Here is a 16,716-nt window from a genome sequence, read left to right as displayed (position 1 = left end):
TGTGCTCATAGAGGATGAGCCTACCACCTATCAAGAAGTTGTGATGAGACCAGATTCTGAGAAATGGCTAGAAGCCATGAGATCCGAGATGGAATCCATGTACACCAACCAAGTATGGACTTTGGTTGATCCACCTGAAGGGGTAAAACCCATTGGGTGCAAGTGGGTCTTTAAGAGAAAGACTGACATGGATGGACTTATCTATAAGGGTCGCTTGGTAGCTAAAGGTTTCAAGCAGATTCATGGTATTGACTATGATGAAACCTTTTCTCCAGTGGTGTTGTTTAAGTCCATTCGGATCATGCTTGCTATTGCAGCCTACCATGACTATGAGATATGGCAGATGGATGTCAAAACCGTGTTTCTGAATGGAAACCTACTCGAGGATGTGTACATGACACAACCTGAGGGTTTTGTAGATCCACAGCATACTAGTAGAGTATGCAAGCTGCATAGGTCCATTTATGGACTAAAGCAAGCTTCTCAGAGCTGGAATCTTCGATTCGATGATGCGATCAAACAGTTTGGTTTCATCAAGAACGAAGATGAGCCTTGTGTCTACAAGAAGGTTGTAGGGGACATAGTTGTTTTCCTCATATTGTATGTGGATGACATAATACTCATTGGGAAGGACATCCCCATGCTTCAGTCAGACCCGGCTAGGGAGTTGCTTCTCAATGAAGGACTTAGGTGAGGCATCCGCGTTCTTGGGATACAGATCTATAGAGATAGATCTAAGAGATTGATTGGCCTGTCGAGTACATACATCGACAAGGTACTCCTTCGGTTTGCCATGCGGAATTCCAAGAAGGATTTCTGCCGATGTCACACGGCGTGAGTCTTCGAGGCTCAAGGTCCCTCTTGAGAGGAGAGAGATCGCATGGATCGGATCCCTTATGCCTCAGTAGGATCGATCACGTACGCCATGCTATGTACTCGACCGATGTCTCGTATGCTTTGAGCATGACGAGCAGATACCAGTCCGGTGAAAGTCATCGGATAGCGGTCAAGAATATTCTTAAGTACTTATGAAGGACTAAAGAATATTTCTTGATATATGGAGGCAATGATGAGCTAACCGTAAAGGGTTATAGTGATGCTGACTTCCAGACCGATCAGGATTACCGATCGCAATCATGGTTCGTGTTTTGCTTAAATGGTGGTCTGTGAGTGGATGAGTTCGAGGCAGGTAGCCGATTCTACAATGAGGCCGAGTATATTGTTGCATCGAGAGCGCTAGAGGCGGGTTGATCCGCAAGTTCATTATCGAACTTGGGGTGGTTCCTAGCATCACGATCCGAACTCTATTGTGACAACAATGGAGCTATAGCTGCGAAGGAACCTCGCTCACACCAGCGGACCAAGCACATACTACGGCGCTTCCATCTCATTCGAGAGATTATCGATAGAGGAGATGTGAAGATTTGCAGAGTACCTACAGAGGCTAACATCGCAGATCCCTTGACCAAGGCTTTGGCACAGAGGAAGCATGATGGTCACACTAGGTCATTAGGCCTTAGAGCCTATACTGATTGGCACTAGTGCTAGTGGGAGATTGTTAGTTAGAGCCCTAGAGCCAATCATTTGATGATTATATGGACTCATGTATATCATATTCATGTATATATATTAAGGCATTTAATTTTTGGTTATTATGCTTATTTGTATTAGTGCCAGATAAAATAAGTATAGTAACGTCCTAGAGTAGAAGGTTCTTACCTATATCAATCGATTGGTTGAATCGATAGTGAGATGATATAGGAAACACTACTCTAAATCATTCCTAGTCGAGTATTAACATTCAGGGACAATGTTAATACAATAAGACTAGCATGTAGGTCAGCTCGATGACTTGATCTCACAAGTCATGGATATAGAGATATCAAGATGATACATGGGTATGCATTAGAGAATGTATACTGAATGACCCGCCATGAGAAAGTATCATGGATCGTTATATGAGTGTCATATACTTTCTCATGTGGCAATTAGTATGACTATTAGTCCTTTGACCTGAAGTCACCATGGATCCCTACATAAGGAGTTATGTACTTTGGTTTCGTCAAACGTCACCCGTAACAGGGTGGACTATAAAGGCGATTACTGGGTATGTAATAAATTATGCAGAGGGATGTGAGTGATGTAGATGAGATCTATCCCTCCCATATGACGGGAGCGACATCAATATTCTTGATAGAGTTAGACCACGAAGTGCATGGCCATGCCCAAATGAGTCAACATGAGATGTTGAGCTCATTTGATCGAGTGAGTCTACTTGGAGTTCAAGATTTAGATTGATTAGAGGATGACACGGTCTATGCCTCACATTGATCAATCTAGATGTCAAGGATAGAAGGACATTTGACATATTTTGTGAGGAGTCACAATTGGTAGTCACAAGGTGATGTCGGATCTCGACATTCTTGTAACTTGGGTAGTAATGATGTGTTGCTAGATACCGCTCATTACTTATGCTCCTAAATGGGTTTAGGACATTGCCAACGTTACAAGAACCTATAGGGTCACACACTAAGGACAATTAGATGGAGATTTGATTCATATGATGAACCAAGAGGATTAGATTCATTTGATGAATCATATTGGATTAAGAGTAATCCAAATTGGACTAATTGAGTTGGACTCAAGTTGATTCATGTATTCAATGAGTCTAAATTTAGATTATGACTCATTAAATCAACTTAATTTAATGAATTAGATTCATTATATTAAGTTGGCTTGAATCATATGGTTGGATTAGATCAACCATGAGAGAGATTTGATCAAGTTTGACTTGATTTGAGAGGAAGAGAAAAAGTCATGTTTGACTTGACTTTTTGCCACATCACTAGTGAGTTGGCAAGATGTGGACCAATAGGATTGCTCCACATCATCAATGTGTGCCACCTCATGGAGGTTACAAGCCTCCATAGCATTTAATGTGGCCGGCCCACATTAAATGAGGAGGTTACACTTGTTGCCATGTCATTTAGTGAGGTGGCAAGATGTGGACCAATAGTGTTGATCCACATCATCCTAGAGTGCCACCTCATGGGGGTTACAACTCTTAATGGTCTCCACATTAATTGGAATTAATGTGGGGGTTACACCTCCTAGAGTGGCCGGCCACTTGATGGCTAAGGGATTTTTTTTTTGAATTTCCTCTCATTGATTCATTCACTCTTCTTCTCCCTTGGGTGCTCTCTCTTCTCCTTCTCCCATTCCTTGGCCGAACACTCCATTGGTGCTAGCACACCTTGTGTTTTGGTCATCTCCTTCTACTTGTGTCCGTGTGGATACATATAGAGGTTGTCTACTTTGACAACTAGAGATCCGGCGACATCTTGGACAAGCGGGAACGCGAAGGGCTTCGCTACAAGGGTAATGATCTTAACTTTAGTATAGATCTAAAGTTTTTATAAACTCGTACAAGAAAAGGTTTTTCAAAAATTTTGTTTACGAATCTTTGCACGAGATCCATGGCTTTGGGTGACTCGGGGTTTCCGCGACGCGAAAAAGCGGTTTTCGCGGCCCGAAGAACCCAACAATCACCCCTCCCCCTCTAGCTCCCAAAGTGACCCAACAAGTGGTATCAGAGCGAGGTCATTCTTCACCAGACTCATCGTCGGAAAGGGCAACGAGCTAGAGGAAGAAAAAGAAATGAAAGCCCTAATCTCAACAAGCTAAATGTTGTCATAAAAAAGGAGCTTAATTTCAAGATGGATTTCTAAGATGGACTCAGATTCGACACAAAGATACCTCCACCATTTACATCTACAAGCTTCATTCTTGGAAATTAAGAATCAAAAACTTCTTCGTGATAGAGATAGAGCAATGGTTTACTTTAATGGAAGGCTTCGAAACTCCAAAGGATTCAAAAGGCAAAATTCTCAAGAAAAGTAATTGGAGCAAAGAGCAAATGCTAAGAAGTGAGGCTAACGACAAAGTGACCAAATTATTGGTCAATTTATTACCGAGCAACATCATATGTAAAATTGGGGATTATTAAGATGCCAAGGAGTTTTGGAGCAAGTTTGCGAGAATCCATGAAGAATCCTCCACTACTCCAAATCAAGAAAAATCTAAAGAGGATAACTCATTGGATCAAGAAGAGAAGGAGGAGGAGATTTAGAAGTTGAGAGTTGCTCAACATCCGAAGAGGAAGAAAGTGAAGAAGAGTCATCCTCAAGAGAGCACGAAGACAAAGGCAAAGGAGTGTACTCCTTGTTTCATGTGAATGAGGATGAAGATGAAGAGGCCTCCACCTCTAGGATTGAGGGGAAGCATCATTCATTGACACCAGAGTAAGAAGAGGCTTCTACTTCTAGGTCAAATGGAGAGGAAGATGATGTCATATCCACAAGTCAAGCAAAATCAAATGGAGGATTAAGTGTCATCCCTACATGTGAAGGTATAAAAATTTTAAATTGTAATAATAAAAATCACATTATATGGTTTAAGTGTAGGGAAAGAGGACACTACAAAAGTAAGTGCCCTAAGTTGACCAAGAAGAAGGGTCAAGTGACACCAAAGGATAAAGAGAAGCCAAAGGAGGTCGGTCTTGTGGTACACAAAGGCAATGAGCACATTGTGTACTTCTCTTGCAATCAAAGATGACATTTTCGGAGCCAATGTCCAAATGGGAAGAATCGGACCAAGAACAAATGAGGAAGCTTAAGTCAAGGGGGAGCCTCCAAGAATAACACTAAGGTACCATTAGGTAATGGTACTTATTTAATTCATGATAAAAACATGCTAGTTTAAATTTATATTATTTTAATACTATTTATCATGAAAATAGGAAATATAATAGAGTTAAAGAAAATATGTAGTGTATCATGCTAAAACAACCATACCTAAGGCTAAAAAAGTAGATAATGCTAACACAAGGATTTACTTGGTATCCATCTCAAGAAGAGGTGACTAATCCAAGGATCCATATTGAGCACACACTCCACTAAGAAAAATGCTCCTCTGAACAACCGGAGGTGGAGAAACCTCATAAAATCCCACACAGAGAAATACAACAAGGATACAAGCACAAATGAAAGAAAAAACACTTTATAATGAAACTTTTGCTTAGCTTGCTATCTTCTTATCGCTTGGAGTCGCTCCTTGTTGATCGGAAGTGCAACAACACTTCACGCTGAATCATCCAAGCAGTGGTGGAGAGAATTGTGTAAACACTATCTTGTTTGAACCTCGTCGTCGCCTTTATATTTGTGCTTCTAGGGATCCCAATTGATTGGACATCCTCCTAATCGATTGTCATGTCATATCTACATGATCCCAACCATCCAAACCTCGCAACCTACTCAATGGTCATATCTCAATCGATTGACTAATCAATTGGAGAGGCTTTGATTGATTGGCCGATCGATTCAGAGCACCTCTGTGCTCTCATAGATTTCATCAGAATTGATTGACCAATCGATTTCAGCTACCTCGCATCCATCGCGATAAAGCCTCCCTAATCGATCACCTGATCAATTAGAGGAGTCCAATCAATAGACCAATAGATTAGAGAGCACACTGTGCTCTCATGAGAATGACTCCCAATCGATCGACTGATCTATTGGACTGCCCATGCTCACAGGACTTTCCCAATCGATTGATTGATTGATTAGGCTCTAGTTCAATCGATCACCTGATCAATTGACCACCCCTAACTGGCTTCACTCAACCTTAGGGTTCCCATTTCCAACATCCGATCAATCATGACCTGTTGGAACTTCTCATTGCCTAGCATCTAGTTAACGTTGACCTGCTGGGATTTTGTCACCAAGTGTCAGGTCAATCCTTTGACCAACTTGGACTTTTCTCCTTGTGCCAAGTGTCCAGTCAACATTGACCCACTTGGACTTATCATCTCATGCTAAGTGTCTGATCCTTCATGACCCACTTAGACTTCCAAACACTAGGTGTCTAGTCAACCTTGATCCACCTAGATTTCCACTGCTTGGCTTCACTCACCGGGACTTCCCTTCTGCCAAACTTCATTCACTAGGGCTTCCTTTTTACCTAGCTTCACTCACTAGTACTTTTCACCTGCTTCACTCATCAGGACTCTCCATCACCTAGCTTTACTCACTAGTATTTTCCAAACTGCTTGGCTTCACTCAGCAAGACTTTCCATCACCTAGCTTTACTCACTTGGAATTTTCAAACTGCTTGGCTTCACTCACCAGGACTTTCCATCATCTAGCTTCACTCACTAGGAATTTTCAAACTGCCTAACTTCACTCACTAGGACTTTCCACACTAAGTGGCAAACATTGACCCACTTGGATTTCCATCTTCTGAGAATCTTTCCGTTGGCTTGGCCATGCCTAACCCCCAGTTAGGACTTTCTAGTCAAACACCTGGTCACCCTTGACCTATTTTAATCTTCTTTACATCAACTTGGTCAACCCTTGACTAAAGGGGAATTACACCAACAATATCTCCAAACGAATAATTGCACCTGTAATCTTCATACATTGTCAAATATCAAAACTCAAACATCATGACTCATGGTTGAGCCAACTCAAGCTTAGTCAAGTTGGTCAACCTTGACCCAAGAGAAATTGCGCCAACAATCTGCCTCTTTTTGATGTTTAACAATATATATTTAAGTTAAGCTAATCTCATAGCCTCAATTTCTTCTTCATACCAAAGCATGAATGAGGGTTTCCTACATTCTCCTCCTTAACATAAGGGTTTCACAATCATCCCCTGTGAATATAGAGATTTTTCTAATTTAAACCTTATATTCTTCTCCTTTGGCACACATCTAAAACTCTTCTCCTTAAGAGTTATCTCATGTTGTTCACAACCTCACTTGTTATTCGCAACATCACAATGAAAGTCCTATACATTTCATTATGCCCAATGCTCACCCTAGAGTATACTTCCATCGTACAATGCCCATCCTAGAGTATTTACAATAATGAAGGTTTACAACCTTCCAATGTTTAGTTAAAAATAAGTTCATGTCTGTAAGGAGTAGCTCCCCCTTAAAACATGCTCTAAACTTCTGTCATTGCACCAACAATGACTTGGAATTTCTAAATCTTTAGGAAACCCAAAATTTGACATTTTGAGGTTCAAAAATCAATATTGAATGCTAAACCTCATCCTAAACTCCAACTAAGTCTTTCTTAACTATTCTAATATTGTTTTCATCATGAAAACCATTTATAAATGAAGTTAGGACTCAATCGATCAAAGTTGGGACTCAATCGATCAAAGCTACTTCAATTGATTAATAGATCGATTCTGCGAGCATCTGTTCACGGGAAATGCACTTGAATGAATCAATTGATCGATCAAGTCAGGGGTCAATCGATTGACTGATCGATTTTGTGAGCTTCTGTTTGTGAAAAAACCTAGTTCAATCGATCGCTTGATCAATTGAACTCCCCTAATCGATCAAACGATCGATTGAGTTTTTTATTTCCTAAAATCAAATTTTAGCTGAAATTAAGAAATTCTTAAATAATTCTATAAATTTCTAAAAATCATGAAAATTTATGTAGACATAATTTATGTCATATTCTATCAAGGAGAAATAATTTTCTATGAAAATATATCCCATTTTCAAAGATTGACATAAACTTAGAAACTCTTGAAAATTTCAATGTTTTTCTCTAGTTTGTGTCTAACTATACACTGATGGTTCCTATCAAAAGATAATCTTCACCAAGGTTTTCCAAAAGTATTTAAAAATATTTTTCAAAACTAATTTCCAACCATATCTTTTAAGTTAAATGTACATGACTTGTATACTAGCTTTTCCAATGATTGGATAATACTTAGACTATGTGTTTAGATGAAACTATAACTTAAAAAGATGCACTATCTCAACATCTTGAGTTTTGTTCACCATCCTAACATATCATTTGTATCTAATGTGCACTAAATCACATACAAGTCAATCTATAGTCCTTGTGAGATGTAAATATTGGTTTTGCCCTAAACTAAGGGATTGTGCATTTCTATCTAGGCATTTTAAAATTAATCATTCACCTAAGATGTCACTTGTTGATTAATGCCCATGTCCTTAGTTATAAAGAATTTTAAAATGATGCATGATGATTTATGGCATACATTAAAATGAATATTTTTTAAAAGAAAGCTTACTATAGCTACATGATGTATGTATGATATAACATAATATTTTTTTATTTTTCATAACAAATATGAATGTAAAATATGATGACATGACATATGATGAGCAAACAATCATGGTAATTTAGCACAAATAAAATACTTAGATTATCTATCTAAGTGTTTCTATCCTTAAACCATTTGTTAAGCTAAAAATAATTCTAGTTTGCCCTTGTCTCCCAAGAAAAAGCTAAAATCCCAACTTGGTACTTCCTTTACTCTTCCTATTTGTGCCAATTTTAATTAAGTCTAATTTCTCAAATTTTGGCATGTTTTACTCTTCCAAAGAGTAAAAAATTAAACCTACATTTTTAAAGGTTAACAAAACTTTGAAAATGCCTCCAAGTGTCAATTTCATCAAGGTTGGCTTAACTACCCTTCCAATTAGAGTTGACACTCTCTAAACTCATCTAGGGTATAGAAAAACACACTCCTAAGAACCCAAAATTGATTGGTGCTCTTTGGGTGTTCTAGGTATTTACTAGGGATAACTTCTCTTGATACCTTTCTAATGACCTTCCTAGGCTTCTTAAAAGCCTTGGTCACACACAATTACTCTAGGTCAACTCTAGGGATAGCTTTTCTTGTGACCTTCCTAGTGACTTTCTTAGGCTTTTTTGAAACCTTAGTCACATTGGTCTTTGCAAGATTAGTTCTAGGGATGACCTCCCTTGTAACCTTGGTGTGACCCCTAGATCTATGGTTAGATCCATACCTATATGGAACCCTATGATATGAAGTCACATCCTTCTTGGCTTTAGGTTTGTATCTCAAACCTCTATGAACATTGGATGACTCTTGCTTCCCTAAAACTAGATTTGACTCCTTTCACCTTTTGGCACTAATTGTCAATTTTTCTAGGGTCTACTCTAATTTTTCAAGTCTTGACTTAAAGACTTGAGTTTCCTTCCATAAGTCCTCTAATTTAGATTTTTCCTTAAATCCTTGAGTTTTCTTTTCCTTAGGCATATAACTAAAGTCCTTAGAGTTATTGCCTAATTTAATGCTCTTTGCGACGTCAGTGCAGTCCGAAAGAGGGGAAGGCGGTGTGCGTGAGAGGAAAAGGGAGAGAACGGTGTGGTTGCGGGTCAGCGAGGCTGCAACGACTGATGAGGTGGTAATGACGCTCGACGTCTGGACTGCAGCGCATCTCAAGTGAGGGAAGAGGAGGTTGTCGGCATGGAGAGGGAGAGGTCTATCATCTTGTGGTGGTGTGCGTGACCGGCGATGAAGGCCAGAGAGTAATGGCATGCCCGCGGAGCGACGGGAGCGGCGTCGAAATCATCAACCGATGTCAATGTTGTTGGCTGGTGTCAGCGTTGGCCTCCATGAGGCAGCAGACCAAAACCTCCTCCTCCTGTGTCTTCCTCCTAGTGGCAGAAGAAACGATCCCCCTCCTTCTTCTTTTGCATGATGAATAGTGTCATATAAAACACCAAAACTCTCAAAACATGAAAAGACCAAAATGCCCCTTTCCACCTCCATAATCTCTCTTGGGCCCCTGTGATACATCAACATCATAAACCTCCAATTCAAGTCTAGTCGAAGGAGGTACCAGTCCGATTGACTAGACAGTCCATCGCAAAGGTTGAATCACTCCCGAGTATAAAGTCAGATCACTGGGTTAGTCGTGTAATGTCAAGCCCGTATCATCGAAGAAATAAGCGAGGCAAGTGTTGATCGAATAGTGAGCACCTAGTAGAGGGGCGAGAAAAACAAGTGCCGAGCGGATACCAAGTAGACAATCGAGTAAGTATTGAGCAATGTCGAGCGGGCGAATGCCGAGTGGGCTATCGGGCAAATGCCAAGTAGGTGACCGAACGGATGTAGAGAGGATGTGGAGCAAATGACTAGCTCGCTGTCGAGCGCATGCATATCCCACTAATCGAATAAGCACATAGTCCGTGAGATTAAAGGCACACAGAAATGAAAGTCATGAGCCGAGCGGGTAGGGTTGGAAAAAATCCCGAAAATCCCGACCCTTCTCGAATCTCATCCCATTTCCGACCCGAAAATATCCCGACCCGACATTTTCCCGACCCGAAGGTTCGGGATTTTCCCGTCCCGATCACTATCGGGAAAGGGATCGGGAATTTTTTTTCTCCCGACGGAAATCCCGTCCCGACCCAATTATATTATAATATTATTTTTATATTAAAAATATTATTTTTTATGTTAAAAATATTATTTTTTATATTAAAAATATTATTTTTTATATTATTTTTTTTATATTTTAAGCATCTAACTATTATGTTTATTTTTTTTCTCTTCATTTTTCTCATACTTCATCATAATTTTGTTTCTAAATAATTTATTGGCAATGTGTGAAGAAGATAATCAATTAGTTTATTTTAGCATATGAAAATTGATAAAATAATATAAAGAATAATTTTTATGATCTTTTTTCTGTAAGTTGAATCCAAGCATTTCTAAGGACTAAGGTCACCATATCATCAATTCATTATTAATACAATGGTTGACATGACAACTTTTATTTTTGGATTTTCTTGTATTAGGTATAAAGTATAAATTGAGTAGTAGTTTTAGTTTTTTTTGATTAATTTTAATATATTTATGATGTCCTAGGAAGATATTTTAGCTTTTAATGGTTATGTACCACGAAATCATTTTAATTTATTTGTATTGTACTAAAAAATTGTTTGAGTCTCTATAGATTTTTTTAAAAAAAAATATTTTTCGGGATATTCTTACGGGTCCCTACTCGATCCCGAATATTCGGGATCTCGAACATTCGGGTTCCGACACTTTTCGGGTACGGGATCGGGAGAAAAAAAATTCCCAATTCTTATCGGGACAAGTATTAGGTAAGGGGGTTACGGGACGGGTCCCAACCCTATCCCACCCCTACGAGCGAGTGTAGAGCTCGTGAACTGAATGGGAGCGTAGCCCGTAAAATTGAAGGCACACAGAAGCAAAAGTCATGAACCGAGTGGGTATAGAGCCCGAGAACTGAATGGGAGCATAGCCCATGAAATCGAAGGCACACGGAAGTGAAAGTCATGAGCCAAGTGGGCGTAGATCCCGAGAACTGAACGGAAGTGTATCCCATGAAATTGAAGGCGCACTAAAGCGAAAGTCATGAGTCGAGGGGTGTAGAGCCCGAGAACTAAACGGGAGTGTAGCCCGTGAAATCGAAGGTGCACGGAAGTGAAAGTTGTGAGTCGAGCGGGCGTAGAGCCCGTGAGATACTCTAGTCTGAGACCCGTAGAGATACTCTTGTCCAAGACCCGTGGAGATAGCTCGACCTCGAAAGGGGAAGATAGATACTTTAATAAGTTGGTTTGAGACCAATGGAGACTGTTCAACCTCGAATAGAGGAGATAGATACCTTAATAAGCTGGTCCGAGACTAGTGGAGACTGCTCGACTGTGATATTCTTTGACTCAAGGGTTTATAGTCACCGCTTAACTGTTGATATTCTTTGACTCAAGGGTTTATAGTCGTCGCTCACCTATTGATATTCTCTGACCCAAAGGTTTATAGTCGCCGCTCAACTGTTGATATTCTTTAACTCAAGGGTTTATTTTCATCGCTCGACTACTAATATTCTTTAACTCAAGGGTTTATAGTCGCCACTCGACTATTGATATTCTCTGACTCAAGGGTTTATAATCGCCACTCGATTGTTGATATTCTTTTACTCAAAGGTTTATAGTCGCCGCTCAACTACTGATATTTTTTGACTCAAGGGTTTATAGTCATCGCTCGACTGCTAATATTCTTTAACTCAAGGGTTTATAGTCGTCGCTCGATTATTGATTTTTTCTTCACAAGGGTTTATAGTTGCTGCCCGATTGTTGTTTCATAGACTCAAGAGTTTATAGTCATCGCTCGACTGTTGATATTCTTTGACGTAAGGGTTTATAGTCACCGCTGAATTACTGATATTCTTTGACTCAAGGGTTTATAGTCGTCGTTCGATTGTTAATTTTTTCTTCACAACAGTTTATAGTCGCCGCTCGATTGTTGTTTTGTAGACTTATGGGGTTATAGTTGCCGCTCAACTGTTGATTTGTTGCCTCCTAAATTTATAGCTACCGCTCGCTTTTGTTTTTTCCTTGAATAATTTTGTATCTAAGGTTTATAGTCATCGTGCGACTTTTGATTTGTCAACTCCCGGGTTTATAGTCATCGCTCGACTTTTGTTTTTCCTTAAATAATTTCATATCTAGGGTTTATAGTCGCTGCTCGACTTTTAATTCGTTGACTCTTGGGTTTATAGCCGTCGCTCGACTTTTATTTTTTCCTTAAATAATTTTGTATCTAGGGTTTATAGTCGTCGTTTGACTATTGATTCGACTCGGTCCCACTGACTCTTGAATGCTCGTGAAGTTAGGGAGAGAATAGTTTGAGCCCTATTGACCGGTTGAGGGACCGAAGCTCGTAGCAATATGAGGAAACAGAGTCCATAGAAATAGGAAGGTACAGAGCCCCATGGGTGGAGGGTACAAAAGCTATAACCGTAAGAGGGTGCAGAGCCCCATGGTAGAGGGTGTAGAGCATGTAGTAATATATTGTACCGGGGAGCTGAGCCCCTAGTCCCTGATTGAAGATTGAGACCCTTAGTCTGTGATATGGGAGCTAGGCCCCTAGATTCTCATCGGCGAGTTGTATCTCTAGCGTATGATCGAGGAGTTGTGCTCCTAGTGTATGATGGGGGAGTTGTGCCCCTAGTGTATGATTAAGGAGTTATGCCTCTAGTGTCTGATCGGGGAGCTATGCCCCTAGCCTTTGATCAAGGAGTTGTACCCCTAGTCCTTGATCGAACAGCAAGGCCCTTAGTTTGTGCTCTAGGAGCTAGACCCCTAGATCCTGATCGAGGAGTTGTATCACTAATCTCTAATCGGGCTGTTGCGCCCCTAATCTTTGATCAAGGAGTTGTGCCCTTACTCTCCAATAGAGAAGTCTCAGTGGATCCTACGACCAAAAGAGAAAATATAATGGAAAAAACTAATCTGCTGACCGGCTGAGGATCCGAGTTAATACCTCGACTCCCGAATACCCGTGGAGTGAGGGGAGAATATAATATGTTAATCAAAATCCTTCGAGACCATGATGATAACAAAGAATTTTCCGGGGTCATCCATTTTCATGTTCCAGATTAGGAGGAGATTCCCACAGACAACGCCAATATGATCTTGTCTGAAAATCATGAAGAATACTAATTGGGGATGTGGCTCCTCAATTGACCGCATGAAGACTTCACTCCGCTCTACAACACGGGAAATATCAGTGCTGGGCCAAGGAAGGGGACCTCGGCGTTGATCCTCTGACGCTCAAGTCAGTCACCGAAATAGTAGAAAACAAAGCAACGTAGCAACAGTGAAAGCACAAGCATAAATAGTGAATAACACATACCTTCGCCAGTACATGGACCCCCCTTTATATAGTGCCCCAGTGGATGACGTACACGCTCCTCAAGGCGCGGGCACTCTTTCTCAACCATCCTATAAAAGGATATATCAGAAAAGTGTCTCTGACACCATACCTTAACAAGGCATGAAAATCCCCAATGAGACAGTAGAAACTTCTATCATACGATTCGCCTGTTAATCATGTCCTGTTGTTTACCTCCCAAAGGGATATTAACAGATACAAGAATGGTCCCCTTGTTCGACAGAGCGGGATAGCCGCTCGGTCGGGACTCCTCTGCTCGGCCGACCTCTGCTGCTTTTCCCAGCAATGGCTTGGTTTAGTAGATTATTTTCACTTGACTGGACAAACTCTCTAATCACCTTAACGTTCCTTCGATCTGTAATGAGCATTTGATGTTATGGTCGTAGTGCTCCTAGCCAGATGGGCATTCTGCTCAGATAAGCCACCTGGTCGATCGGACATTTCATGCCTGATCGACAGTAGGAGTCAATTTTCTTTCGGCCATCTTTGGTGTGACCGTTGATCACCACTGACCACCATTAACCACCTTGAATTTGACTTCCACGTCGGCTGCAGTCTCCTCCTTTGACCCACGCTTGGTGGGCCCACTTTATCGATCGTGAAGAAGGCTAACTGGGGATATGGCTCCTCGATTGATCGTGTGAAGACTCCGCTCCGCTCTGCAGCACAGGAAATGTCAGTGTCGGGCCAGGGAAGGGGTCCCTGATGTTGACCCTCTGATGCTAAAGTCAGTCACCGAAACACTAAAAAATAGAGCAACGTAGCGACAGTGAAAGCACAAGTGTGAATACTGAATATCACATATCTACGCCAGTGCATGAACCCCCTTTTATATAGTGGCCCAATAGGCGACATGCATGCTCCTCAAGGCACGGACACCCTTTCCCAACCATCCCATGAAAGGACATGTCAGAAAGGTGTCTCAATACCTAATGAGCGTAGATTGTATACACTTGTTTAGCATGTTTTGACGCACATTCACATACTTTGAGCATACTTTATCTATGCATTTTCGTACTTCCAACTTTCCTTTTAGCATATTTACTTTTTTTGTTTGGAGATCTATTTTTGTGCATTTTCTGTATACATGGGTCGAATTTGGTGAAGGATTCATGTTCGAGGCCAAATCTGCAAGCGAAGCTAGAGAGGAAGGCGCTGTTCCTGAACCTCACATGACCCTGCCATGGGGAGTTGCCCAGGCCGTGTGGAGATCCTTGGCCGTGTGGTTGCAGCAGAAAAGGAAGTGGCCTTGGTCGTGTTAACCTCACATGGCCATGCCAAGATTTGATGACAAAAGGAGCCAGGCCGTGTACACCACACGACCATGCAAGGTTTCTAGAGATCAAGAAAGTCTCGGCCGTGTACACCACACGACCGTGTAAGGTTTCCAGAGACCAAGAAGGCCCTGGCCGTGTGCACTACACGGTCGTGCAAGGTTTCCAAAGGCGGAGGCAGTGCAGGCCATGTAGATCTACACGGACATGCAAAGGTAGTTGTGGAAGAAGCATGTCACGGCCGTGTATCACACACGACCGTGTAAGGTAGGCAGAGAAGCGAGTGGCCTTAGCCGTGTGAACCTCACACGGCCGTGCCTTGAGGCCGTGTGGCGCCCAAACCTCCCCTCTATATAAGTCCTCCTTCATGAATTGAAAGGGGATCTTCTCCCTTTTGGGGGGAATCAAGATTTGGGGTGTTCCTCCATCTTCTCGGAGGGGTTTTCCGACGATTCAAGGGCGGATCTTCAACGATTCGACTCCAAGATTGTGGATCAGATCCAGAGACGGTTCTTCATTATAGATAAGCTTTCTTTTTTCCTCTTCTTGGATTTAGGATCAAGAATGCTTGTAATATTCCTCTCTTCGGATTTCTTTCCCCATTTTATGGAGTAGATTTCTTTGTTCTAGGATGGAGGGAGTAATTGTAAGGATGATTTGATGTAAAACTCTAGTAGATATGTCAATTTTCTATTTCTATGATTTTGCCCTGTTTGTATTCATTCTTTCTTGTGTGGATTATTGTGATTAGGGTTTAATTACCATGCTTGATTGAATGTTTGGATATCTTATGGATCTTGTAGAGGTAATTCCTCATTCAATTTTTCGAGGGACATACGTGACAGACATGCCCGTGTAAGGACGTTTAAGGGATGATCTCGAAGGTGAAATAGGGTTATTCAAGGGGGTAGGATAGATAGTATGCATTAATCTTTGTATCTTTATGCGGTTGATGAATTGTGAATTCCTATGTTGATTATCTGAGGGACGCTCGTGACAGGAATAAGCTCATGTAAGGACAACATAGATTCATACCTAATTGATCACATTTAGGTATAGATTTTAGTCCTAGGTCGATTGTCTATTGCAAGAGAGAACCAGCAACCTTCTACAAATAATGAACAATTGAGGAATAAGATTTGGTAGATCATTTACATTTAATAACCTTACAAAAAAACCAAAACTCCTAGAACATCCCTTATCATTGTTCTTATTCATGTTTCTTATTCTTTTATTTCTGTCTTTACCTTTCATAGTTTCACTTTGCTTTTGTGAATCGATTGATTAGATGTTTAGCTAATTCGCGTTGAGACATCTTTAGTGGTTATTCTAGTCCCTGTGGATATGATATCTTTTATTATTACTGAAGATGTAACTGTACACTTGCGGAGAGTCAACAAGTTTTTGGCACCGTTGCCGGGGACTGCGCTATAACATTAGGGATTATCAATTGAGTTAGACTAAACATAACTTTTCTTTTCTTTTTATTTGCATAGTTGAATCTAATTTTTAGAATTCTATTTTCATAACTTTTTCTTGTATTCTTTTCTACTTCTTGCTTGTTGCAATTCTAATTCTGCACTTTTAATTTTCTAACATTCTAATTTAATTTTTCTCTGTTTTTCTTGTCTTTGATTTAGTTTCGTTCTTCTCTCTTTTTCTTTTGAACAACTATCATTTTGCAATCTTGTTCTTGTGTATGCGAAGATCTAACTTTGCAAGAGACCTTCTTCCTCTAGACCCTGAGATAGACAGAACATTTCATAGAAGAAAAATTTTGCAAAGATATTTAGAAGAACAAGAACATTCTATGATAGCTAATAGACCACTAAAGGATTATGCAGCACCTTACGCTAGGGGTTTTCGATCTAGTATTTCA

The sequence above is a fragment of the Zingiber officinale genome, chromosome 10A, assembly GCF_018446385.1.
Source record: "Zingiber officinale cultivar Zhangliang chromosome 10A, Zo_v1.1, whole genome shotgun sequence".
Lineage (NCBI taxonomy): Eukaryota > Viridiplantae > Streptophyta > Magnoliopsida > Zingiberales > Zingiberaceae > Zingiber > Zingiber officinale.
This window is presented reverse-complemented; position numbering follows the sequence as displayed.